The sequence below is a fragment of the Macaca fascicularis genome, chromosome 3, assembly GCF_037993035.2.
Source record: "Macaca fascicularis isolate 582-1 chromosome 3, T2T-MFA8v1.1".
In the NCBI taxonomy this organism is placed as follows: domain Eukaryota; kingdom Metazoa; phylum Chordata; class Mammalia; order Primates; family Cercopithecidae; genus Macaca; species Macaca fascicularis.
In genome coordinates this window covers 115,165,962-115,191,925 of record NC_088377.1, presented here as the reverse complement: position 1 = coordinate 115,191,925, position 25,964 = coordinate 115,165,962, and the positions used below count along the sequence as shown (strand labels likewise).

General features: G+C 38.9%; 1 pseudogene; it reads right to left on the bottom strand.

Annotated features, from left to right (window-relative positions):
• Positions 1-23,653, bottom strand: part of LOC102125479 (transcription factor IIIA-like) — a 48,814-nt pseudogene extending 25,161 nt beyond the window's left edge.
• Between the last annotated feature and the right edge of the window lie 2,311 nt (positions 23,654-25,964).

Here is a 25,964-nt window from a genome sequence, read left to right as displayed (position 1 = left end):
AGGTCATGTGTGTGTTCTATTTGGGATGCATAAAAGTCTCATTTTAAAATGAATTATACTTGCTCATCTTTTTTTCGATCAGCAGAAGTAAACACAGTTTCTTTTCTGTCACACTCTGTTTTGAGTGTGCTATTCTGATCTAAGTTAAAAAAATAGAAATGCATTGATACATTTTTAGGACTTATCTGGTATATTCAATAAACAAAGTGATGTGATAAAATTTTCAAGTTATTTAAATGCTATTTATATTTTTATTCTTTTTAATGGGTGTGTATTATATTATAGGTCTACAATAAATTTAGTTGTTATGGTTTTAAATAAAAATTAGTGTTTCACTTTTGCATAATAGGATATGCTTTTAGAGTTTAGAATAATAGGATATTTCCTATTACTGGAGATTTAACCTTGAGAGGCACCCGTTCCTAGGCTCCATTTCATGTATGAGGCCTCAGCTCAGTCAAGATAAGCAACTTGCTGGAGTCCACAGTATATGACAGAGCTAGAGCTTAAACTTCTGATTCTAAAACAATTTCTTCACTCCAAATAATTGTACCTGTATTTATTGAAACAAACAAGTACGCTTTTTTGTTCTAGTTGAAAAAATCCTTTGTCTATGAAAAGCTATTAAAAGTTCCACCTTACTTATCAGTGCCAGGCAGCACTACTAAGAGTTAAAAACTAAAAAATTGAAAGCAGTACTTAATAATTGAATTTAAACATATGAGGCAGCAACCTTTGAGAATTATATCTCTAAATACTCAGTATTGCACCCTAATTTCTTCTAACTTATTCCATTTCACACTTAAAAATAAACATGAATAAACTAAAAGCAAAGTTCTGTAGGACGAGGAACTATTTTTATAGCTCTGTCTCCAAGATACAAAGTAGTGCCTGGCACATAATAGGCTCTTTACATATCTATTGAGTGAATGAAGTAATTAACCGCTTTTGAACAGTCAACCTATGAGAATAATTTATACAAGAATCTCAGTTTCCCAGAAAATTTGTAATGAGACCCTTTGAGAGGACTTTTTTGAAATGACTATTTGAATGGCTTTATTTTGAATGACTATTTGAAATGAGTCATTGAAGGATGATTTGGCCATAGAATAAATGCTTCATGATCAGCAAATTTAAATTTTGGATTAATTTAAAAATAAACGTTATTGAAATAAATGGATAGATAATGTAAACTTGGTAATCTGTCAATGATCCACTTATTCGGTATGATGTTTTCTGTAACTTTTACTGAGAAATACCTTTGGTTTTAACTGAAGTTTCTTAAATGGTTTATAATTAAGCTATAAAGACCAACAGGAGACTCTTCTCTTGAGGGAAGAAAATATTGCAATTCATTCAAACTTACAAAAATATACTATCTTACTTGATATTATCTTACTTGTAAACAAATATTTCTGATGCTCAAATATTTGGACCTTTAGAAATATCTATAATTTATATACTAGTAATGCTTTAAAATAATTCTGCCTTCCTTTCTGAATTAAAATGGTTCCCGAACACATTTAGAAAGTCATTTTGACCATCTTTTCTGTGATATTTTTACAATTATTCTCAATTACAGTTGAAGAGTGAGCTGTTTGCTCTATCAGATAATAGACGTAAAGAATCATAGAACGTTGAATCTGAAATGAACCTCAGATAATCTGGTGAAGCCACTTTACTTTTATAAAAGAAACAATGAGATCCAGAAAGATGACGTGACTTGGCCCAAGGTGAGAAAGTAAGCTACTAACAGAGTCAGGGTTGGAGGCAAACCCTCAACCCATTTTGCACTGGAGGATGCAATCACTATAGAAATATGACACATAAAAAGGGTATTTTTTCTCTTTTTCTTCTGTCGATCTTAGATTCAACGGCTGGTGTCCCAAAAATTAGACTGACAAAAGCCAGTCCTCTTGACAACCTTGTTTCATTTTGCTGTGGCTCTTATAGGCAAAGTCTGTCTCCCCAGCCTCACTGGTTTCTTTCCTGTTACTGGGATGCACCAGCATCCTTATACTGTGGGGCTGTATGCGCTGTTCCTACTCCCCAGAATGCTCCTTTCACAACTACATTTGCAAGGGTCACTCCCCCGCCTCTTTCAAGACTTTTCTCAAATGCTATTTCTCAGTGTCATTGTTTCTGACTACCATGTTTAAAATTGTTCACTTTCTAGTCCCCTCTGCTCCTTGCTCTGCTTTTCCCCCCACCCACCCCACCCATAGGGCTTATTACCTTTCAATGTGCTAAATGATTTTCTTATTTATTTTGTTTTTTAGTGTTTCTTTCCCCACTAACCTAACTAAAACATAAGTACCATGGGCATGGACTTTTGTTTTGTTTGCTGATGCATCCCTAGTGCCTGGAACTAAGCCTGATTATATGCTAGATATTCATATAAAATCTGTTGAATGAGCAAATGGATCCTCCAAGGAGAAAATTGGGACAGAGATATCCACTTAAGAAACAGCAGATGGATCTCGAAGCCCCAACTTGTAGCCCCAGATTCTTTTTTCTCTTGTGATCTACTAAGCACAGCCGCCATGACATCAAAGGTTCCAGGTTATGCCACTTTCTGCTTACCCCTCTGGCTTAGGTATGCCACAGGCCTTTCCTGTAAGGCTCACAGCAAAATGAAAAAAGGTTGTCCAGATATCATTCAAGGTTCAAGGGTAACAGACCAGAGATACAGCAGAGAAGATAATTTGTAATTAACTTCCTAGGTTGTCTCTGGAACATGCTCACTGGCCCTCACCCAGACAACATTGGCTGACATTCATTTACTTCTTCCTTGCTAATGGAACTCCTTTGGTTCCAGAGATGTGGCTATTATCTCAGGATAAGGCAGGGATGGATCTTTTTTATTCTATTCTAGTCACAGTACTGGCATTCTCCTTGCCAATGACTGATTCAGACATAGGAACATGATGCGGGCCCATGAGAGGTGAGAGGCAAGTCAACTGAAGCAGCTGCCAGGAGAATTCCCAGGCTCTTCAAAAGTGTACAAGGAGGTCACACTCTCCTCCCCACACACCACTCCCTGCTCCTGCTTTGGAACATTGGATATTGTATTTGAGGATGCGACTCTTGGAAGCGCAAGGTCATATTGTGTTCATAAGGGGAAAAAGCCAAGGAACTAAGCCAACATTGTTAGGATGGCAGAAGGGAACGACAGCAAGAAACTCTGTCCTTGATTGCATTGTTGATTCACTCATTCATCCCACCTTTGAATTGGCTTTTGCCAAGCTCCTTACGACATGAAATAATACATTTTCTTAATCGCTTGAGACATTTTGAGTTGAAGTTTTCTTTTAGGTGAAGCCAAAATCATTCTCAGGGACAGAAAACCCTCTAGCTCTACCCCATTTGACTACCATTTTCTAATAAGCCGAGATATTATTCCCTTAGTCATGTTAATATTCGCTGAAAATGCCAGCTAAAAAGATGGATTCCCAAGCGTGTGTGTGGGAGGGTCCCTTCCAGATTCAAACTTTCCTCTCCTACAGTCTGTTATCAGGAAGTTGCCAAACCCTGTGGCACCAACCAAGCAACTGGGGCATACAACCAAATTCCCTGCCTGCACAGAAATATATATATATTTCTGGGTGTTTAACACGTTGTTTTTGGCGTTTAACAAGTGGTAGCCTGAACATAGCTGAAGGAAAGTTTCCGATTCCTGGATTCTGGAAGCAGGTATCCTATCCAGTAAAGCGATATGGGTCCCTTTTGGACTAATAGTTGTTTACTTCTCAAGTCCAGAGTCTGCAATGAGGACAGCAGGTTTTTCTGTGAGTTATATAAGCCATTTAAAGCTCACATTCAAGGGCACCATATAAAGTGAAACAGGAGTCTTTGATATATATTTTTTCCTCATAAAATAGCCTGTGGAGGAAAAAGCAGCTGAAAAAAATTGAGGGGCCTGATTTGTGGCTGCGTCATCCATGTGAACTCGTCCTTATGGAAAGGCTTTGCGTTTATGTGAAGTGTGCTGCGAAGTCTCCCAGCATTTCTAAATCTCTGTATGCGCTGTACGTATATGACTAATTTGGAAAACTACATTTAAGTCCTAGGTAGTGTGGAGGCTAAAGCAACTCCATCTTGGATGTTTATCCACCATGCTGACTTCTTCTGATTATTATTTTTCAATATTTTAAACAGAGATTGGGTCTCCCTGTGTTGCCCAGGCTAGTCTCAAACTCGTGGGCTCGAGTGATCCTCCCACCTCGGCCTCCCAAGGTGCTGGGATTACAGGCATCAGCCACCTTGCCCTGCCTCACCATGTTGACTTCTGATTAACCTCAGTTTCAGGAATGCCTCTAAGATTTCTAGTCTATCCCTTGTTCCTCGTGCAATAGCATGTACTACTTACCGTAATCCCTGCCCTTAGGTCAAAACAACTTTGATTTTAGTGTATGTGCCATAAATTTAGTCCTTAAGCAATTGCTGTACATATCCCTTTCCCTATGGTATATAAGCCTGAGTCTGGGGGGTAGTGAGGCAGATCGTCGTATCTCACCGCTGCCCAAGTCTATAGCTGCTATTCATAAGTCTCTGTTAAATGTTTCTTTCTGAGAAACTAGATTTGTCAGTCTCTTTCTTCAGCCTCTCAGCTTCCTTTAACTTTGGGACCTGCTTACCACAGAACAAATAGAAAGTGCAAATAACAAAGAGAGTGCAAATCAGGGTGTAGTTGCATTAAGGATCTCATCCCCACACTATTTCATAAATAAACCATGCCTTTGGTATAAGTATTTTTACTTCTGGTTGGATCTTTTTCAATAGTGCCAATACTCTAGAGAAGGCATTACGAAACTAAGTATTATCTGAATGCGTTTATCAGGTCTTTCCTTCCTCGTCAAAAAGGAAGAAGACAGTATCTAAAATCAGGGTGGTGGTGGGTGTGGGGGAAATGAGGTCCTAAAGGGAAGTGGGCAGATCAGAAGAGAGATGCCTATTACTAGATCATTTTACACATGTGGAAACTGAGGCTCAGATTGCAGCCTACCAAGCCTAAGGGGTGAAGCCTGGATGTGAGTTCACTTCTAGGTGACTCCAAAATCCATAAGATTATTCAGGACACCAAAGTCACATTTACATGAGGGTTAATTATGTTTAATGTTATCAAGTTGCCTACCTTTCCTCTGTAATTTCTCTCTTAAATGAATATACAACTAATATAATGTCATGAGCAAACTGCAACATAATTTTTATTATGAGAAGCATTACGACATGGTAGTTTATACTGCTAAGAAATATTGAACAAATTATCTGTTCTTCAGCTCCCTTATCTGGAAAAACAAACGGGATAAAAATACTTATTTCCTATTTTTTTTTTTTTTTTGAGACTTAACTAAGTACTTAAATACTTCCTGGCATTCAGAAAATAGTCAATAAAGGTTTTTGTAATGATTGGAGTTATTTGCTTCATTCATATTCTATAACTTTTTTTTCCAACTAATCATAATATCTTTATTTTTAAAGGCATTTAATTTTAATTTTTGGATTAGTTTTATGTTTTTAAAAAGCACAACATTTGTGTTTAATATGATAAAAAACAAAACTATTTAAATAAAAATTAAAGTACCTACTTTTGCCTTCAACAGCACTTCTCACTCAGATGTTACTACTGTCCTCATATAAATATACATATTATATAGATATAACATTTAATGTTGAATATATTATAATAAAGTATATATATATTAGTGCTGTTCATTTCTTTTCTGGCTGCTAGTGACCCTGAAAATTAACTTGAAACATTGTTTATCTGACAACAAACTACTTGAAATGATACACCAAAGTATAGAATATGTACACTTAGAGCACAGACTGAAGTGCCTGAGTGCACATCTAACCATCTGCAAACAGGATAGATGAAAAGATAGGCATTTTTCAAGCCAGCTGATGGTCACAAATAGTAATAAAATATTCCCAAACTGGCATGGGTTATATTCCGAAGAGTAAGAGCCAGCAAAAAATAAAAATTGCAACTGCTAAACCTAGGTCAACCCTCTCTTGGCCTTTCCTTCACTTCTCCATCTTCCCCATTCTCCACCCTCACACATGTTAATCCAGGTGCGACCTATTTAAAATCAACTCCAAGGGCAAAGTCAGTGAGTGAGAAGGGCGGGGAGCCTGGGGTTGCTGGAATGGAGGAGGTGGGAAAGGAGGAGGCTGCCTGGGTTGCCTTGGCAATACAAAGGAGAATGTCAAGGGGGAGGAATTTATGCGCTGATGCTAATTGCATTTGTTAATTACATTCTATTGTGCTGACCTGCCTGCTTCCCCAGTTCATCTTTCTGAGTCACTAAGCAGTTCCAAAAGCTTCCCTTAGCAATGTGTCCCTCCTCATCTAATTTTATCCCTCTATCAGCTCCAGGCTCAGTTACCAGAGCGATACCTTTGGCAAGGAACTGGGGAAGGCTCTGCTGAAACTGAGTATGCAAGGTTTTAAAAATCCTGTAGAAAAATACATCCCTGTTGGAGCTTGCTGGAATATTGCTTTGCTGCTCAACCACAGCATGGATTTACAACCAAAGAAAGCTGCTGAAAAACCAGAGAAAATAAATCTGAAAGAAACTTCCCACAGTGAAAAAGCAGGCTGCAAATGATTCACCAGGAAGAAAAATAAATAAATAAATACCGAGCAGTTTCGTCTGGTATCTAGCGTACCTTCGGTTGGAAAGGTGCCTGTACACAGGGCCTTGAGATTTATTTTCTTGCCCCCCCTAGTGGGAGTTCTATTTAATTACAACAAGAATCCCAGCTTCTGTGCACATCTGAATAAATACATTGATACCTACTGTAAATAATGCTGTTTTATAATCTTTAGTCACTGACATGGAGTATTAGCTTACAGTACTATTGCATGTGGTAAAAATCAACAAAGACATTGTGATGCATGTAGTTGTAATTGCTATGTGGATACTTTCTTAAATCTTACTCTAAGTATTTAAAAAGTAACACATAGAAGTTCTGTGCTAAAGTAAGTTGTTCACAGTAATGCTTTTTGTTTCCAGTTATATTCATTCTTCCTTTTGGTTCCTTTTTACAAACAAGGTCTAAGAAATGGTAAAGTCTTTCTTCGGTCTATGCTTTCCTTAACGATTTTTATTATCCTCGAATTAAACATTTGCTCTCAGGGTGGTTCTGTGTCTATTAATTTTCCTAAGAATAAGACTTCGATTTTAACAAAAAAACCTTTTGCATTTTAACAAAAAACCTCTTCTGAAGTTTCACCTGGTGTTTCTACATTTCTCAAGCACTGACTCATTTCATTGCTCAGAGCTCAAATTGGCTCCTTGAAGGCAATAAAAGGCAGGTCAGGCTGTCTCTACGCTGTTCAGTGTCTATCATCCTGTTTTGCATTTGCTCATAAAGTGTGGCAGATTTATCCGGGTGGAAAATTTTTTCAATGGAAAAGTTTAGTCACTGTGCACATTGAAGGAACGTTCCCTGCAAAAATACAGAGTCCTCATCATTCCTAGTCCTTAGGCTCACATTAGTGTTTTCTCCTTTTATATGTATATGAAACTCCTTGGAATCATCAGTGGCGGTACGCAAAAAGGAGAAAGAAAGAAGTTGTGGCTGGGATCCCTGATGATTTTGATGGATTTGCTGTATCTGTATCCTAGGCCAATTGCTGCCTCTGTGATGCAAAAACCACACTCATTGTTTTGCCTTTGTATATGTCACAACACATAGCAATGCCAGGTGGATCATCATGCTTGAACTGCAAAGCATTCACAATTAGACGTGAACACAGAACTGAAGCTGCCTGGCTGCTATGTTTGTTTCCTTACTGAAACAAAATTTGGAGGTGTGGGGATCCTCAGTTGTGTTCCATGTCCAGAAAACAGTTGAGAATTGTTCTCTAGATATGTATGTGTGTATGGGATGTAAAACGACTCTCCATGGAGAGAGACCTGTTTTTGAACCACATCAAAGCCTCAATTATCAGAAGGGTAAAGTGATAATGAGAAAAGCATGGAACAGTCTCTAGATTTGTATCTCATCCGGGGTCTCATGGATTTATGCCTGAATTCTAAAAAAGGTAGCCATGAATTTAAATAACATAAATAAATTATCAAGCTCTTCTCTAAAAAATCTTCAGAACACTGGAATACAAGATGTTATTATTTCATGAGGTATAATTCAGGAGAAAGCAAGGAGCCTTCTCTCTTTTTCTGTATGTTACTCAACAGAGTAAGTGTACACAAAATGTTTCACCCAGCACTTCCGGAGCAGCAGTGACATGGAGGTTGGCAGAGATTGGTGATGTTATTAAAGGGTAATGAATGGAAGTCTGTCTTTCTGAGAGTTTAGGGGACAGTGGCACGGTACCTACACATGACTCTGCTGGTGACAAATATTAAGAAAGCAATGGGTCAAAGAGGAGGAGACAAAATAGCAGACTTCATGATGGCTGATGAAAATGGCTCATGAGCACACAAGCAAATCCCTCAAGACTTCCAAAAAATAATGGAAGATAACTTTTCAGAGAATGAATATCCTGTATTAGTAAGTGAGGATAACAGCCAGTGTCATATAAATTGATTTGTGTTAATGTTAAGTAATTTGTACCATGGGGGAACAGGAATGACAGATTCATGAATTCTAAATTTTCATTTGCCTCTTGTCTACAAACACTTAACAGATACTTATTGTGACAGTTAATATTGAGTGTCAACTTGATGGGACTGAAAGAGGCAAAGTATTGTTCCTGGGTGTGTCTGTGAGGGTATTGCCAAAGGGGATAACATTTGAGGGGTCAGTGGACTGGGAAAGGCAGGCTCACCCTCAATCTGGGTGGGCACAATCTAATCAGCTGCTAGTGTGGCTGCATTAAAAGCAGGCAGAAGAATATGGAAGGACAAGACTGGCTGAGTCTTTTGGCCTCCATCTTTCTCCCATGTTAGATGCTTTCTGCTGTCAAATATCAGACTCCAAGTTCTTCAACTTTTGGACTCTTGGACTTACACCAGTGATCTGCCAGGGGCTCTCGAGCCTTAGGCCACAGACTGAAGACCGCACTGTTGGTTACCCTACTTTTCAGATTTTGAGAGTCAGACTGGCTTCCTGGCTCCTCAGTGTCCAGACAGCCTATTGTGGTACTTCACCTTGTGATTGTGTGAGTCAATTCTCCTAACAAACTCCCCTTCATATATTCATCTATCCTATTAGTTCTGTTCCTTTAGAGAACCCTGACTAATACACTTATTTAGTCTCAGTTCTGCTCTAGGAAGTTTGTAAGAAGCTGATAAGGTTGCAGTAAATTTGGCAGATTTGGTCCTTAAGGATGGTAAACAAATGCTTCTATCAATAAGTTAGGTTAATTATAAATTAGATAGGGATACAAACTTAAAGTACATAAAACCACAGTTTGGAGGGAACCTATGCAAGACTCAGGAGGTGGGATGGGAGTCAGGCAGGGAAAACTTCACTGACAAAATAACTTTCAGTTGAGATTTGATGTTATAACAGCATGAGGAAGAGTTAGCTAAAAGGAGCAAGAGTTGGGAGGTCACTATGGGCAGAAGAAACAGCATCTATGACTGAGTGAGGGAGTTACATGACTGGTTAAAAAGAATGCAGAAGGCTGGTGCTGACCAACATGATGCATGTAGGTAGGTCCAGATGACATAGAACATGTTAATAATTTCAAACTCATTGAAAAATTGTGATGTCCTCATGCTAAGTATGTTTCCATAGATATTCAAACCATTTATTCTTGCAAATATTTGTTCCGAAAGTACCACGCGCCAGGCTAGATACTATCGCTACTATAGCAAACAAGACAGAAAGATGAGGTAACTGCCTTCATAGAGTTTACTGCCTTCATAGAGTTTATATTAATATTCATTAATAAAATCATGAAATAAATAGGGTGATATTACGGAGAGAAATGGAGTGGTGGGGGTTGCATTAGATAGGATGGTCAGGAACTGTCTCTCTGAAGAAACATTTGAGTTGAGACATGAAATAGAGAAGGAGCCAATCACCAGGAGAGAAGCGAACACCATGATCCTGAGAGGTACAACAGCTTGACTTCTTCAATAACAGAAGGAAGGATTATGTGGCAAGAATAGTGAATGATGGGAATAGTCTATTTTTAAGAAGTGGGCCATAGAGAAAATTATGGCATTTATTTCAACAGCAACGGACGTCACTGAAAGATATATGGAGGAAAAATGTTGTTTTTCTTACTATTGTCAAATATTTTTCCACTGCTGACAGAGTGTAGATTGAAAAGGAGAAAGAATCAAAGGAGAGAGATCAATCTAAAGGTTATTGTATTAATCCAGGAGTTTAAAATTACAGTAAAGATAAGTAGTAGTGAAGACAGGGAAACATAGATGCATTATAGCTATCATTTGAGTATTAGAAGTGACATAAGTTGTTGGTGCATTGAGTTATGGGTAAGAATAGAAAAAAGTTATAATTAAGTGATTATTAAGTTGATAACCATTTCCTGAGATAGGAAAAATTAAGGAAAATAGTAAAAGCTCTGATTTAGATATATTAAGCATGATCAGTTTTAGATATTTGATGAAAATTTAGAAGCAGTTGGGTATGAATCTTGAGCTCAAGAGGAAGATAAGAGTCTAAAGTCATGAACAGATTTACAAACTAGTGGTCCATGGGGAAAATCTGGCTCACAGATATGTTCCACTGGCCTATATAATATTTTATTGTGTTTTTAATTTTTAAATAGTCATCAACTTGTATAAATCAGGAGAATTCCTATCACAATGAGATGTGATACTAATATAGCAGCTCTGCATTTTCACATGACCTCCGTCACCTGGAGCTCAGTGATGCCTGTGCCTCTTCCATAGGGCTTATGTCCTTGCACTTATTGTGTTCACCACACCTCACTGTCTCCTCCACAATGAGGCTGAGTATCACCTACTATTGATGAAATTTTTTATAGTAGAGAAATATTTGTTTACTCATGTCTCAAGAGGGTAAACAAATACGAAAAAAAAAAAATAGGGAAAAATAGATAAAGTCTGAAGGCCCAATTTCACTTGTGTCCAGCCCGTATTATAGACAGAAGTGAGAAGAGGGCTCATGATACAGTTTAAGATCCTGATGCTTATAAATGGTGTGACTCTTTCTGGGGTGTACTTCACTGTGATGAACAACCAAATCCTTTAAACAATATTATGTATTTATTTAACAGGGTCTCTCTCTGTTATCCTTCCTAGAGTGCAGTGGTGAGATTATATTCTACTGCAGCCTTGAACTCCTAGGCTCGAGCCATCCTCCTACCTTAGCCTCCCAAGTAGCTGGGAGTATATGTGCACACCATATACTAATTAGCACACCCGCTAATTTTTTTATTTGTTATTTTTTGTAGAGATGGTGTCTCATTATCTTGCCCAGACTGTTCTTGAACTCCTGGCCTCAAGGAATCCTCTCCCCTCAGCCTCTCAAAGTACTGGGATTACAGCTGTGGATCACCGTGCCTGGCCAAATCTTTTTAGAAAGGGAGCAAGCGGAGAACAAGAGGAGAAAGTCAGAGAAACAGATGCCAAGAGAAACAGATGCCAAGAGATGATACAAAGGATAGATGATGAAAAGTAATATTGAGATTACTCCAGAATAGATGGAAAATAATGAGGTTAAAAACAAACACAGAAAGCAAACTGTCCCTCACCGTCGAGTTCACAGTATTGAAGAATGGCCACAGTAGGATTTTTCCACGGTAACTAAGCTTTATATAGAGGTCATGCTATTATGGCTCTAAACTCATGGCAATTTTAGAAAAACAAGTCTTCTGTTTTCTGACTTGGAATGTGGTGGTCTAGTTAATCAACTATTCCAAGGAATAGTGGTGATATAAGTCCCATTGATATACCACATATACCACAAATGTATTTCCTCACTTCAAACTTATGAAAAGCATGACTGCTTTCATTCAGAGGAGGTAGCTGCCTTCATGACTTGGCCAAAATAAAGGGTAAATATTCTATCTTTCAGTATCAGACAAAAAAAATTTCAGCATCTGAGAGTGATTATACAACTATCAATCTTCAATGTAACAGAAGTAAGTGGAATTTTCAGGTGAAGAGATATTTCCAGACTCTTGAACCCACATAGTCCTTAGGAGTGTTTTTGATGAATAAAAAGACTCCAGTGGAGACAATGCAACGAATTCTGGGTACAAAACCCTTAACTGAGCTCGACTGCTCCTCTCTTTTGAAACCACATAAGAAGAGTGACTACTCTGAGATCACCATGCTGTGAGAAGCCACATAGAGAAGCTGTAAAGGATATGAAGCCAGGTAGAGAGAGAGAGAGAACCCCCAAGGGGCCCTGGGACACCACACATGTGAGTCCAGAAGCATATTAAAGCTGGAGCCTTTGGTCCCAGCTGCCTTAACTGACAACACAAGTGGATCTGAGACACACCCTCCAGCAGAGACTTTCCAAATTCATGATGCACAAAATAGTGCAAAAAGATTTAAGCCACTAATCTGGGGGTAGTTTTTTAGGTGGCAATCGATAACAAAACAACCTGTTGTTTTGAAAACAAACAAAATAAAGTGTATGAAACACTACATGCTTGCTACTTCATATATCCTTCATAAATTACGCTAAAAATTAGCAAACAGTTATTTGCATAATCCACTCACTACAAGTTTACAAAGGATTTTTAAAAAATGAATCCTCAAAATTCCTCTCTGAGGCAAAAGTATTACCTTCACTTTAAAAATGAGTAGTGAGAATCAGAAAAGCTAAATGACGGGCCCAGAATACTGCATGGCTGTGCCAGAAATAACACCTGGTCTTCTAATTCTAAGCCAGATGCCTATGCACAGCTGTGATCTAGAAAAAGTAATTTTCTCATCTCAGCATTGATTAGACCATGGAACTATCCACACTAGGAGAAAAACAGCTAATGGTATCTCTTTCCTTTTTCACAGTATCTGACTTTACATTGTAGAGAAAGCATTTCTAAGAACATTTCTGTGATCAATATGGGAAAATCCTAAACTTACATCCATTTCCACAATAAATAGAAGGTAAATTAAGGACAATTTCTTCTTTGGAGTAGAAGACTTTGGGGCATAAGAAATATGATTTAAATTTGGTTAAGTTTATAAATAAGACCAGTTATAAATTATAATAAAAGTAAATGCATTTATAAACATGTATATATTTACATGGGTATCTGTACCTATGTCAGTTTTTAAGAGCAAGGTACACTTTTTCTCATCGGGCATGTACTAAATTGCAGAGTTCATCTGATTCTAAAACTCTGCCTTGGAAAACTGGTTTACCTGTCATTTGAGATTCAAATACTAGCGGGGCAGACAAAGGCAGTCCCCCACTAGACTCATCCCCTGAGGGTAGTCAAATACCCAGTCATCAGTGACAGCTGCTAATATTTTGTATAGTCGTGACTTGTGTGATACTGTCATTACTGAATAATAGTAACTATTTTGCAACTTTCCTCCAGTTTCACACCATTCCCCCCAGAACCTCAGTGACATCAGCATTAAAGCTAGGTATAACCCATACTATTCATCAATGAACTTGCGCTTCTTTCTAGGCAGGAAGGGCACCAAGAAAGAATCATGCAGAAATATACCTATACATTTATGAAATATATAAAAACTTTATAATTCCTCCATGAAAACTTTATACCTACCTGCTGACTTCCCTAAAATATATTTCAAGGAGAGACAGCTCTTACAAATCATCAGAAAACTGTTGATATTTTTGTTTTAAAGGCATTTTTGTATGACTGAAAACAGTAGGTATTATTCCTTTATGGCACCAAGAAGAAACCCCACATCTGCTTAACATGAGATACTGTACAATTACAGAAGGGAGATGGAAAGAGGAGAGATTTAGCAGTAATATACCCTTTAAAAATGATCTCAGTTTGAATAAATTACAGTGCTTTGTTCTAATAACACATGAGGTTATAGTGACTTTATGATTGATTGTACTTAACTATCAAATTAAATATTTTACAACCCCCTTGTGTTAAATAAGGCTAATACAATTTATATGCTGTGCTCTACTTATATTATTATATTTCACTCAATAGGTAAAAAATAATACCTTTTTAACAAAATATTTTCCTTCTCTGGGAAAGCTTTCTTAACATACACACATAAACACACACACATTTACACACACCTCTAATGGAACTGAGATATTTTATTACACTTTGACTTTCCAACTACTTTCTTATCCTTTCTTTGGTGTCTTTTCCATTCCTTAACTTTCCAATATTCTTACAACCTCACAACCTCAGATTTGTTTGTTTTGTTTGTGAGTTCATTTTATAGAACTCCAATATAAGTATAGTTGCTTTTTTCTGTTAATTGCCTTTCTTGAAGGTATGTTTTTGTTACTATGCAGTATGTATATAATCTCCACACTAAGATTCTTATTCTCCAGGAAGGCTGAAAATTGCAAATGCTCCCCAAACTACTGACATCAGCCAATGATTCCAGTACCTCTCAGTGGATATTAGAATCATATCTCCCCAATTGCCTGTCAGCTACAGAAGCCAGATACCATTGAGAAATCATGATTATTATGCCCCAAGTGCCCTAGTCACATTAGTTGGTAGTAGAGCTACCCTTAAAACAAAGACAGGAGTCGTTAAAATTATTATATTTGTATTTCTATTACAGAATATTTGATGTAGTAGAGTTCTAGAGACCAAGGCCACTAAAGCCAATTTAAATTTATTTATAGAAAAACAAGCCAAATTGTGGGTATATAAATGGACTGAATATATATTCTATGCTGAGGCTAAACATAAACCAAAGGAGTAATCCTCAGTCAAATAACTGGCATCAATTATTTTTATAATATTTGTAGATATACTGATTATGAGATTTACCTTGCCATGGGTTTGCTTTGCTGTGAAATCAAGATCATAGCAAAGGTAAAGCAACTGGGTTCTACCTTAAGGTATCACTTGGCATCCTGTCTCCTACCCAGCTGGTAAGCATTTATGATTACCAATGCAGTATCAGTAGGCCTTAACTTTGGCTGGAAATTAGAGTCATTTAAGGATCATTTAAGACCAGTTAAATCAAACCTCTGGTGGTGGGGTCTGAGCTTCAGTAAAATGAAAAAGCTTCCCAGCTGAGTCAGGGCTAGATCTGCGGAAGCCATTCTCATTCCATTAAGGAAACGTCAGGTGTTGCCAAGGCCACACACTTTGACATTCTAGTCCCCTAGATTAAATATGTAAAACTTGGTGATTTGTCCCTCAGCTGCTATAGTGAATGGTCTGTAGCTGTTCAAGAATTATAAACCTGAAACAAAATAATGATGCAAGACAATCCTTTTGAGCCTGTGAAACCCAACTCTAGCTTTCAGCTGACTGAATGTGTTTCAAGACAAGTATGGAGGTGCCAAAGGGTGAGCAGCCACGAGGAACAACTTTCCCTTCATATACTGGTTCAACACAGCAATCACAATGAATAGAACTCAAGAGTAAAATGAATTATGTCAATCAACCAGTTCTGTTTTCAGATAAATCATCATCACATTTGAGGACAATAACTCGGCCTTAATGGATTTTGAAGGGAAGCCAGACCATGAATACAGAGGCCCTGGAGGACATAAAGAGTTGAGGAAGGGAACCAAGAAAGGGGACATTGAGGTTCCATTAGAATGACTTTCCTACATTAATTTTTTCTGGGCTTATTATTATATGCAGGAATGACAAATACCATGTAATCACTGGAAGTTAGCACTAAAGACCTGTGAAAGAAAAATAAATCTTGAGGTTCCCAAATCATTAAGCTAAATGGAAAAGGCAAGCTGGGAACTGCTTAGGGCCAACCTGCCTTCCATGCTATTCAAAGTCACCCCTCTGCTTACTTAGATAAATGCATATCTAATTGCCTCCTTTGGACAGGCTAATCAGAAACTCAAAATAATGCAACCATTTGTCTCTTATCTACCTATGACCTGGCAGCCCCCTCCCTGCATGAGTCTTCCCACCTTTGCTTTGAGTTGTCCCACCTTTTCAAACTGAACCAGTGTTCATCTTACATATGTTGATTGATGTCTCATGTCTCCCTAAAATGTATAAAACCACACTGCTCTGACCACTTCCGGCACATGTCATCAGGACCTCCTGAAGCTGTGTCAAGGGTTCGTGTCCCCAATCTTGGCAAAATAAACTTTCTAAATTAACTAAGACCTCTCTCAGATACTCGGGGCTCACCGATCTATGATTTGATATTTAAACTGCTCAGCCTTTAAGTCTCTAAAATTTACATCTTAGCTCAGGAAGAAAAATATAACTTTACATAAAAATGTAGTCAATCAAACTTAAGATACCCAATTTGCCTACCCCAAATTCTTTTCTGGCAGGCATAATTATATTTGGTTTCGTTAAGACTAAAACACACACACACAAATTGCACCTAGTTACAGATGTTCTAAATTGCATCGAACAACTTATTCTTCTATTTTTGGTTCAGCTAATGAGCTTTTCTCAAAGGAAATGACTGCAACGAATTAAAAGAAATCAAGTAAAATGTGATTCCAGAATCAAATTAACCATAGTATGTTGGAGTTAGAATAAGTTTGTGATAACATTAATAGCTCATATATACTAAAATGCAATAGGCAATATTCCTGCTGTACTTTTCTGTGAATTTCTTACTACAGTTAGATCTTGGTATCTGTGAGTTCCATGTTCATGGATTCTACTAAATCTAGTAGGAAAAAAAAAAGGATAATTGTGTCTACTCAATATGCACAGACATTTTTTCTTGTTAATATTTTCTAAAGAATAAAATATGATAACTATTTACAAAACATTTACATTGAATTAGATATTATGAATAATGTAGAGATGATTTAAAGTATATATGCATGGGTTACATGCAAATACTATACCATTTCATATAAGGGATTTGAGTATCCTTGGATTTTGGTATGTGATGGGGGTCCTGGAATGATGGATACTAAGTGATGACTATATTTTCTTTTTCACTGGCAATATCAATTAAGGTGTGTGTCTTGATGTAGTAGAGAATGTCCTGCTTTAGGAACCAGGACACTGGGTTCCCAGCTTTAGTTATAACTGCTATAATCCATTTTATACCTTCTGGTAAACCATAAAACTGCTACTCTTTCAACTCTTTCTTCTTTTAAAAGAGCAATACAACATATCTCCTTCTGAAGATTTATGAGACTAGTAAATAAATAAACTAAAAAATGCAAAGCATCTTACAAATGTATAAAACTGTATGTGTTCAGCAACTTCCTCTTGTTGATGTGGTGTGGACATACAGTTTATGAAAGTAAGTAATATAGGTACGAAAATTCACAATTCCTTCATGTGGGAACTATTAGTCCCTGGATTAACATACAATCTCAACAAAAAGGTAATTGTTATGGCTGCAAATGGAGGAGAAAATTAAGCGAGGCGGCACAGAGATAAAAATAAATAAATCCGGCCGGGCGCGGTGGCTCAAGCCTGTAATCCCAGCACTTTGGGAGGCCGAAACGGGCGGATCACGAGGTCAGGAGATCGAGACCATCCTGGCTAACACGGTGAAACCCCGTCTCTACTAAAAAATACAAAAAACTAGCCGGGCGAGGTGGCGGGCGCCTGTAGTCCCAGCTACTTGGGAGGCTGAGGCAGGAGAATGGCGTAAACCCGGGAGGCGGAGCTTGCAGTGAGCTGAGATCCGGCCACTGCACTCCAGCCCGGGCGACAGAGCGAGACTCCGTCTCAAAAAAAATAAAATAAAATAAAATCAATCAATCAATCAATCAATCAATCAATCAATCCAGGAATAATGATCGTGTGTCCAACAGTAACCATAGTAGGAGACAAAATGAGAAAGACCCACCAGCAAGGTTAAGTAAGGCTCAAAAAGCCAAAGTGATTATGGAAAGAACATGAAGACAGCTACTACAATGGAACAGCTCTCCAGGTTGTTTCTGAGGGCAAGGTTTTCTTCCTCTCAATTATTGAGGACCACCTCTACGCTAATGTTTTCTTCTTTAATTAATTTTATTGGATGCCTCATAAACAATGTCTAAAGTCGTCAAATAAGCAATTACAACAGACTTTCTTCACTCAATTGAGAAGTTAAACACATTTTTAGACTCTGAACCAGATTTTTCTCCTTTGTTTGAAAACACTTAGGAAATTAAAAGTTGCCAAGATATGCAAAATATATTCCCTTTTTTTTTTTTTTTTCCCGAGACAGAGTCTCGCTCCCAGACAGAGTCACCCAGGCTGGAGTGCAGCGGCACAGTCTCAGCTCACTGCAACCTCTGCCTCCCAGGTACATGCGATTCTTCTACCTCAGCCTCCTGAGTAGCTGGGACTACAGGCATGCACCACGACACCTGCCTAACTTTGGTATTTTTAGTAGAGATGGGGTTTCACTATATTGGCCAGTCTGGTGTCGAACTCCTGATGTCGTGATCCACCCGCCTTGGCCTCCCAAAGTGTTAGGATTACAAGCGTGAACAACTGCATCCAGCCATATATTCCTTTCTAAAAGACTTTATTGGCCAGGCACAGTAGCTCATGCCTCTAATCCCAGCATTTTGGGATGTTTTGGTGGGAGAATAGCTTGAGTCCAGGAGTTTGAGACCAGCCTGGAAAACACAGTGAGACCTTGATTCTACAAACAATTTTTTAAAATTAGCTTGAGCATGGTGGTATGTGCTGTTGTCCTAGCCACTCAGGAAGGCTGAAGTAGGAGGATAATTTGAGCCCAGGAGGTTGAGGCTGCAGTGAGCAGTGATCATGCCGCTGCAGTGAGCAGTGATCATGCCACTGCACTCCAGCCTGGGTAGCAGAGCAGGACCCTGTCTCAAAAAAAAAAAAAAAAAAAAAAAAAAAAAAAAAGACTATTTATTCATGCTTTGTGTCAAAATGGCATGTATAATCAAATTTTAATTTAAAAATTTCCACCTATATGTCTCTATGTATGTATTCTTCCATTTGTGCATGTGATAGAGTTGCCTGAGATGGTAATCTATCAATCATATTTATGTGCATATAAGATATTAGATGATCTACTACCTTTTTCCTTTGAATTTATATATAATTTTTAATTGTTTATTTTTCAAAAAAATTAAATCAGTCATTCCAAAACCACTATTCAAATATTTAAATATAGTTATATTTCTTATGGTGAAAATTCTCAAGAACCTACAAAACCTATTTATTTTAGTCACAGCGAGAAAATTAAAAAATGTAGAAACTCGGATTTTATCACTGACAATAATATATGGTCTCTGTCATAGCAGTCTACACATTTGTAAGCAAATTTGTTCTCTGTGACAGTGCTGGAAACCTTGCATGGAATATGTTCACCAAAAAGAATGTGATTGGGTAACAAATCCAACATAGCAGAACAAATCCTGTTACTGCTGCTTGGAAGCTATCCTTAGCCATACTTATTTTTTATTATTTCAATTGGCATTAACAATAATCATCGGTATTCTTATTATTAAAGTATCCAAATGTTAGGGCAATGTTTAATGTCTTCCAATTCATGGAAATTGCTTTGCCTGAAGGTAATGTTTAAATTGCAGAAAAAGTAAACTCTAAGGTACTTGAGAGTCTGTCTCATATAACTTTATGTTTCCTCTGAACAAAGAACTTAGGTTCTATAAAGCGTAGAACAAGATCAATAAATGTTTGAAGAATGAATAAATGGAAGAGGTGTGGGTCCTGCTTCCTTGAGTTCCTGGTGGGCTAAGAAAAACAATAATGAACTCAATTCACCTCCTGTGTGAAAGAGAGAGCACAGGCTTTTAAATGGGACAAATCTGGGCTTGAATCCTAATTTTGTCCATTAGTAATATACAGTTTATTATGCTAGGTAGTCTTCCTGCCTACAATAACTGTCTTTGTGTGTAGGATTGTTGGGAAGATAAAATGAAATTGAGATGCAAATCCTGAATAACTCCTGGCACAGAAATTGTCAAGTGGGATTTTTCTATTTTTTTTTTAAATAAAGCCAGAGGAAGAGTGATTGTATAATTTTTGGTTTACAAAACTAGATTGATGTGGGCAATATGACCAAATACAGGGATTATAGGAGGGTTCAGGTTTGAAGGTGGAGATGGAGAAAGTAAGGAGTGATGGACAAATAGAGTCTCAACCTGGACGAGTCAAATTTGTGAGACTTGTGTATGGTCTAATTCAGGAGAAATGTCTTTACTGAAGATGCAAATTAAAGGATTACTTGCATTTTAGTGATTAATGAAGCCTTAGAAGTGGTGAACTAACACAAGGTATAGCAGGAAGGGCTGTGGACAAAACCCCATAGACACTGAGATAGTGAAGGAAGTAGCTTTTAATAAGCTGGAAGCATCGGCAGACTAGCGTCTCAAAATCAGAGCTTATTGGGTGCACAATTTCCGTCCCTTTTAAGGGCTCACAACACTAAAGAGTTTACACGACAGGGCCATGACTGATTGAGCAATCTAGGGGGCTGTATATACCAGTAATCAGAGTGAGACAGAACAGAACGAGAAGTTTCACAAAGTCCTTCCATACAATGTCTGGAATCTATGGATAACATCAGTTGCTAAGTCATGGGTTGAATTTTAACTATCAAGTTAAGGTCAGGCAGGCCCAGGCCTGGTTTTGGGTCTGGTGCCTGGCACTGGGCTGCCTGCCTTTGGTTTCGCTTCCCTGTCTTTTTCTTAAATCAGGTACTGAACATAAAACAATATAGAATAATATGGGGGGGGTCTCCTTTTCTATTCTCTCATTTCCACCCTTTGAGATTCTCATTCATTTTATTAATGGAAGTTCTCACTTTTATTTTCACTACTTATGTCTTCCTGTGCAATAGATTGATAGTGATTCATATAATATACTTGTGCATTCTGGTGAACTAAGGTAGCGATGAAACTTTTTATCATTGGAAGAAATACAGGAAGCAAACAAGGGAGTAGTAAGCAAGTTCCTATTACTATTATAACTTTTATTACAAGGGTTTTAAATCATCTTATTGCTGGGAACCAATTTCCAAACACGACCTCAGGATCAAATCTGTGCCACACTTGCACAGGTACATGTGCCAGTTTTGTTATATCTTTATGTCTTCAACTACTTGTTCTTGATTATCTATATGTAGAAAGCAATTAGTAAGGTTAAATTTTCCACAAACTCCTCCTTCAGCTGCTAACTAGTAGTCGAGGGCTCGTCTATTTTGTTAGATAGCATTCCTCATCTGAGTCTCTTGCCAGGCAGGAACAGTCAAGGCTTGACAGGTTTAATTAGTAATAATTTCTAAAACAGCTTGCGACTGTATGATTTGGTTGAACATGTAGATGGGGGTCTGATATCCCCACGAGCCATCTTGTGCCCAAGTGGCAGGCCCAGAGTATTGCAAAATCTTTTCAGGGGGCCATTTATCATCTTTCCAGTTACCTATGGCTATGTTTCGTTTTTCGCGGGAAACAGAGACAGGTAATCCTAGGAGTTCGCCTGTGTTTATGGGCAGTAGGAAGAAGGATGGTTTAACAGTGTCAATTACACAGGTACCTGTCCACTGATCAAGTAGCTTAGCATAGGCTCTCTGTCCACATATGCAGTATAACCTGGTGGGGGCAGCCCAGTCTCAGTGGAATTCTGGATGGGCCCAAATAGTCTGCCATTTTGGAAATTTACTGTTTTCTGTGTAATTGGAACTCCACCATGTAACTGTTTTTGTGGTACCATTATATAATTTTGTCCAAGACAACTAAGTCATAATTTTTTCCTTCCCTAGCTATGCAATATTGTCCAAAAATTGAGGCTTTTAGAACCCAGAATTTGGCAGGGTGGTTCTTTTGGGTCAGGAATTCATCAGGAACTGGGTCTGTAGGAACTAATTCTCAGGCTTCCCATGGCCATTAATCTTCTGTTACAGTTCCTCCACAAACATAACATGAAGTGACTTTTAGAGACTGAGCTACATGCTCGGCTAACTGCAAAAACGAATTTCTAGCTTTACCTGTAATTTCAGGTACTGGCACATTTAGCTCATCATAGAAAGTCTGAAATGCTGGCTCTGGAAAGCATTTTCAAATCTCTCCTTTTATTAAAGTATTACCTTAGGGTCTAGTCCTTTTCCATCAATGCCTAAAGATACGTATTCTCTTTTTTCTCACTTTGGGTCTGAGGGATTTATAATTATTAATTTTAAAGGGTTACAGCTTCCACTTGTGCAGGAGGGGCTACTTTTTCTTTTTTGAAGCCAAACAAGATCCTTTTTATTTTTTTTTTCTAAGTAGCCCAGATGACACAAGACCAGTATTAACACACATCTGTACATAAATATGATTCATAGCAGATATACTTATTTTCTGCCATGTTGCTTTTTTCCCAATCTAGAGAACAACATCCTAGTCCTTGCTGATTAAATTAATAGTGGCACAAGCATTAAATTTTAGAGTTACATGTTTGGGGACCCTTCTTTCTTGTGTTCTAGCTATTACTTTACTTGTGTCACCTAGAAAAGGACCAGTCCTTAGTCTTATTTCAAAAACCGTGATCATGGGAGTTTCAGAGGGGTCATAACACACACCAGGCTGATCACTCCCTGGATTACATACTTTGTACTGAGTGTTATTATATAAACATGTTCCTTTTGGAGTTCCTAGGCACTTGTAATAACTATAGAACAAAAGGATTGTTTTAACTTGTTGTCCTACCTCAGTGACCTGATGTATACATGGAAAGCAGTCCTCCATATGAAAAGAGGCAGTGGAAGCTTTTACCACACAAGTCCATGTCATACGGAAAATAAGTCCCACCATGATTTTCCTCATGCTTCCGCCATGGGTAGACCAGTCAGCTTCCGGGTATGACTGGAGCGGGGCTTGTCATCCTCCTCAGGGTCACTTTACAGGGATTGTCCAGGCTTGGTTTGGTCTCCCAGGTTTCAGTGGCTGCGGGCTTTATGTGGCTGCCGTAAATTCAGGCCAGGATTCCTTCCACCTTTACGGCTGTGGGAGTGGTCAGGATTACCGTGTGGGGTCCTTTCCACCATGGCCGTAAAGGAGCTACGTTCCAGTACTCGATCTACGCAAGGTCACCTGGAGAAAAAGGGTGAACTGGGGAGAATAAGCTGACTGGGTACCTCTCATTTACCTAAGTTGAGATAGTCTGGGTTATTTTCCTCAAAGCCTGGAGTTGCCGCTGTAATTTAATCTTACCTAACTCTTGGGGAGTACCCGGAAGTCCTCGCAGTATAGGAGGAGGCCTATGATACAATATTTCATAAAGGGAGTATCCCGTTTTCTTAGAGGGGGTGCACCTAATTTTAAACAATATCATAGGAAGGGCCTGTATCCATTTAAATTCTGTCTCTTGACATACTTTTCCTAAACTATTTTTGATAGTCCGATTCATTCGCTCCACCTTCCTGGAACTCTGAGGTCAGCAGGCGGCATGTAGCTTCCAAGTGATTCCCAATACCTTTGCCGTCCTCTGTACTAAGTCAGCGACAAATGCCGGCCCATTATCTGAGCCAATCCGTAGGGGCAGTCTAAACCTAGGGATGAGCTCCCGAAGAAGCACACGGATTACTTCATGAGCTTTTTCAGTTCTTGTCGGATAAGCCTCTACCCACCCAGAGTAAGTACACACTAGAACCAGTAAATACTTGTTACCTCCGCATTTGGGCATCACTGTGAAGTCCACTTAAAGATCTTCAAAGGGAGCTGCTCCATAGGCTTGTAAGCCGGGAGGAACAGAGCGACCTTGCTTTGCATTGTGCTGTCAATAGGTAATGCATCACTGTACTACTGTTTTAGCAAGAGCTGGCAAGTGTGAGACGTAGAAGTACCGGCTTAACAGTTTTTCAATTGACTTCTGGCCTAAATGGGTAGTTTCATGTACAGCCAGCACGACTGCGGCTCCTAGCAGCTGTGGCACAGCTATTCTCCCATCTGGTAACTTTATCCATCTTTCTTTTATTGTTTGTCCTCTCTCTGCCTGAAGAAAGTCTTTCTCCTCTTTAGAATAAGTAGGCACCAGATCAAGTGTTTGAGGGACTAGGGTATGATGTCCAGTAAGGAATAGATGCTGCTTTTGTGCCTCTGTGTCAGCTCAGGAGTTTCCTTGGCTTACCGAGGTGGAAGCTTGCTGGTGTCCCCTGCAATGCATGACTGCCACTTTTTGGGGTTTCCATACTGCCTCTAATAATTGCATAATTTATTGTTGATATTTTATGTCCTTTCCCCAGAATTTATCAGGATATATTATAGAGATGTATTTATATATATATATATATATATGTGTATGTGTGTGTGTGTGTGTGTGTGTGTGTGTGTGTGTGTATCCCCTTCAGTCTAGTTGCCCCTTGGCCAGATTGAACGAAGTCCCTTCATCTTTATCTGTGGTCCTTTGCTCCGCATCACCTTGCTTCTCCTTCAGTTGGGGACACTTATCTTTCCAATGTCCTATTTCTTTACAGTAGGCACATTGGTTACGCTGCAGACGTGAGCGGTTGGACTGGGCATTCCTCCCAGAACCCCCCTTTCCTTGCCTTTTGGGGGATCCCTCTAATTGCTGCAGCCAGCAAATCAGCGTTGCGCCTGGCCTGGTGTTCACCCTCCTTAAGGCTTTCTCAGCATCTTGTTGCATATCTATTTACAAATACTTGATTAGCTATCTCCAGTAACTGCGAGGCATTCATTCCTGCAAAACCAGCCTGTTCTTGCAATTTCCTCCGAATATCTTCCGTGCTTTGACTAAGGCCATGTTAATCATATGCTGATTTTCAGGACTATCCAGATCAAAAGGAGTGTACAGATGATAGGCCTCACACAGTCTTTCATAGAATTGGGCTGGGCTTTCCTCCTTTCCTTGGATGACTTCAGAAACTTTATTTACATTGGTGGCCTTTTGAGCCCCTTTTTGGCCCTTCAATTAATGCTTCCCAATATCGTCTTAACCTCTCCATATCTAGTACTTCATTTGGATCCCATCAAGGGTCTGTTCCTGGCAGCTGAATTCTTATGTATTCCTGGGGGTTTTGGTAATTGCCTGGAATGTGCTCCTCTAGCCATTTAGTTGCCACCTGGAGCACCCCTCACCTTTCATTGGTGTTAAAGAGATACATGAGTAGCTGGTGACAATCAGCCCAAGTACGATTATGAGTCTGTGTAATAGTTTGGAGCAAGTCAATTAGAGCTTGAGGCTTTTCAGTGTAAGATGGAGTATTATTTTTCCAATTGAGGAGGTCAGCAGAGGTGAAAGGGTGATATACAAAGGCACACCTTTCCACCATGTGTCCATCCTCACCTACCCCAGTGTATCGCTGCTCTCTCAGGGGCATTTGGATTCCAGTCTTGTGCCGTAAGCAGGCCGCCAAGGGAAGAGTTTCTCCTGCAACTTCACTTCCTTTCTTGTCTACTCTGGGTGGTGTAGGGGCTGTGGGCTTAGGAGTAGGGGGCCTCTCCACTTGGTAAGTAGGGGGGCACTGTTGGTGCCATTTCCTGCCACAAGTCTTTGGGCTCAGGGTCAGACAGAACTTTAGGGGCTGAATTCCCTTGGTGGGTGGAGCGAGAACCTTCCTTAACTAACTCTCCCTTTGCTACTAGTACTACTGCTGCCTGTCCCCTTAAGCACTGCGGGAGATCTAAAACTAGCTGTAACCAGGAATCTATATATGGGAATTGATCTGGGTGTCCTAGCTTGCCAGTTACTTTGTGCCATACCTTTGAATCAAGAGACCTATCTAGGCTTCCTTCTGATGGCCAATCTACCTCTAATTCTGGCCAATCTATTTCACACAAAGTTCTTAGTTTTCCTGGAGTCATAGTGACTCCATAGTCTCCATTGAATCCTTTCTTGAAATTCTTTAACATAGTTCCCAATGGGGTGGGCTTACTTTGTGCCTGGCCCATGTTTTCTCAAGACAAAATACCACACTCACAACACACACTCACCACAAAACAAAGAACGGGTAAAGAGGGCACACACACACTTTTTT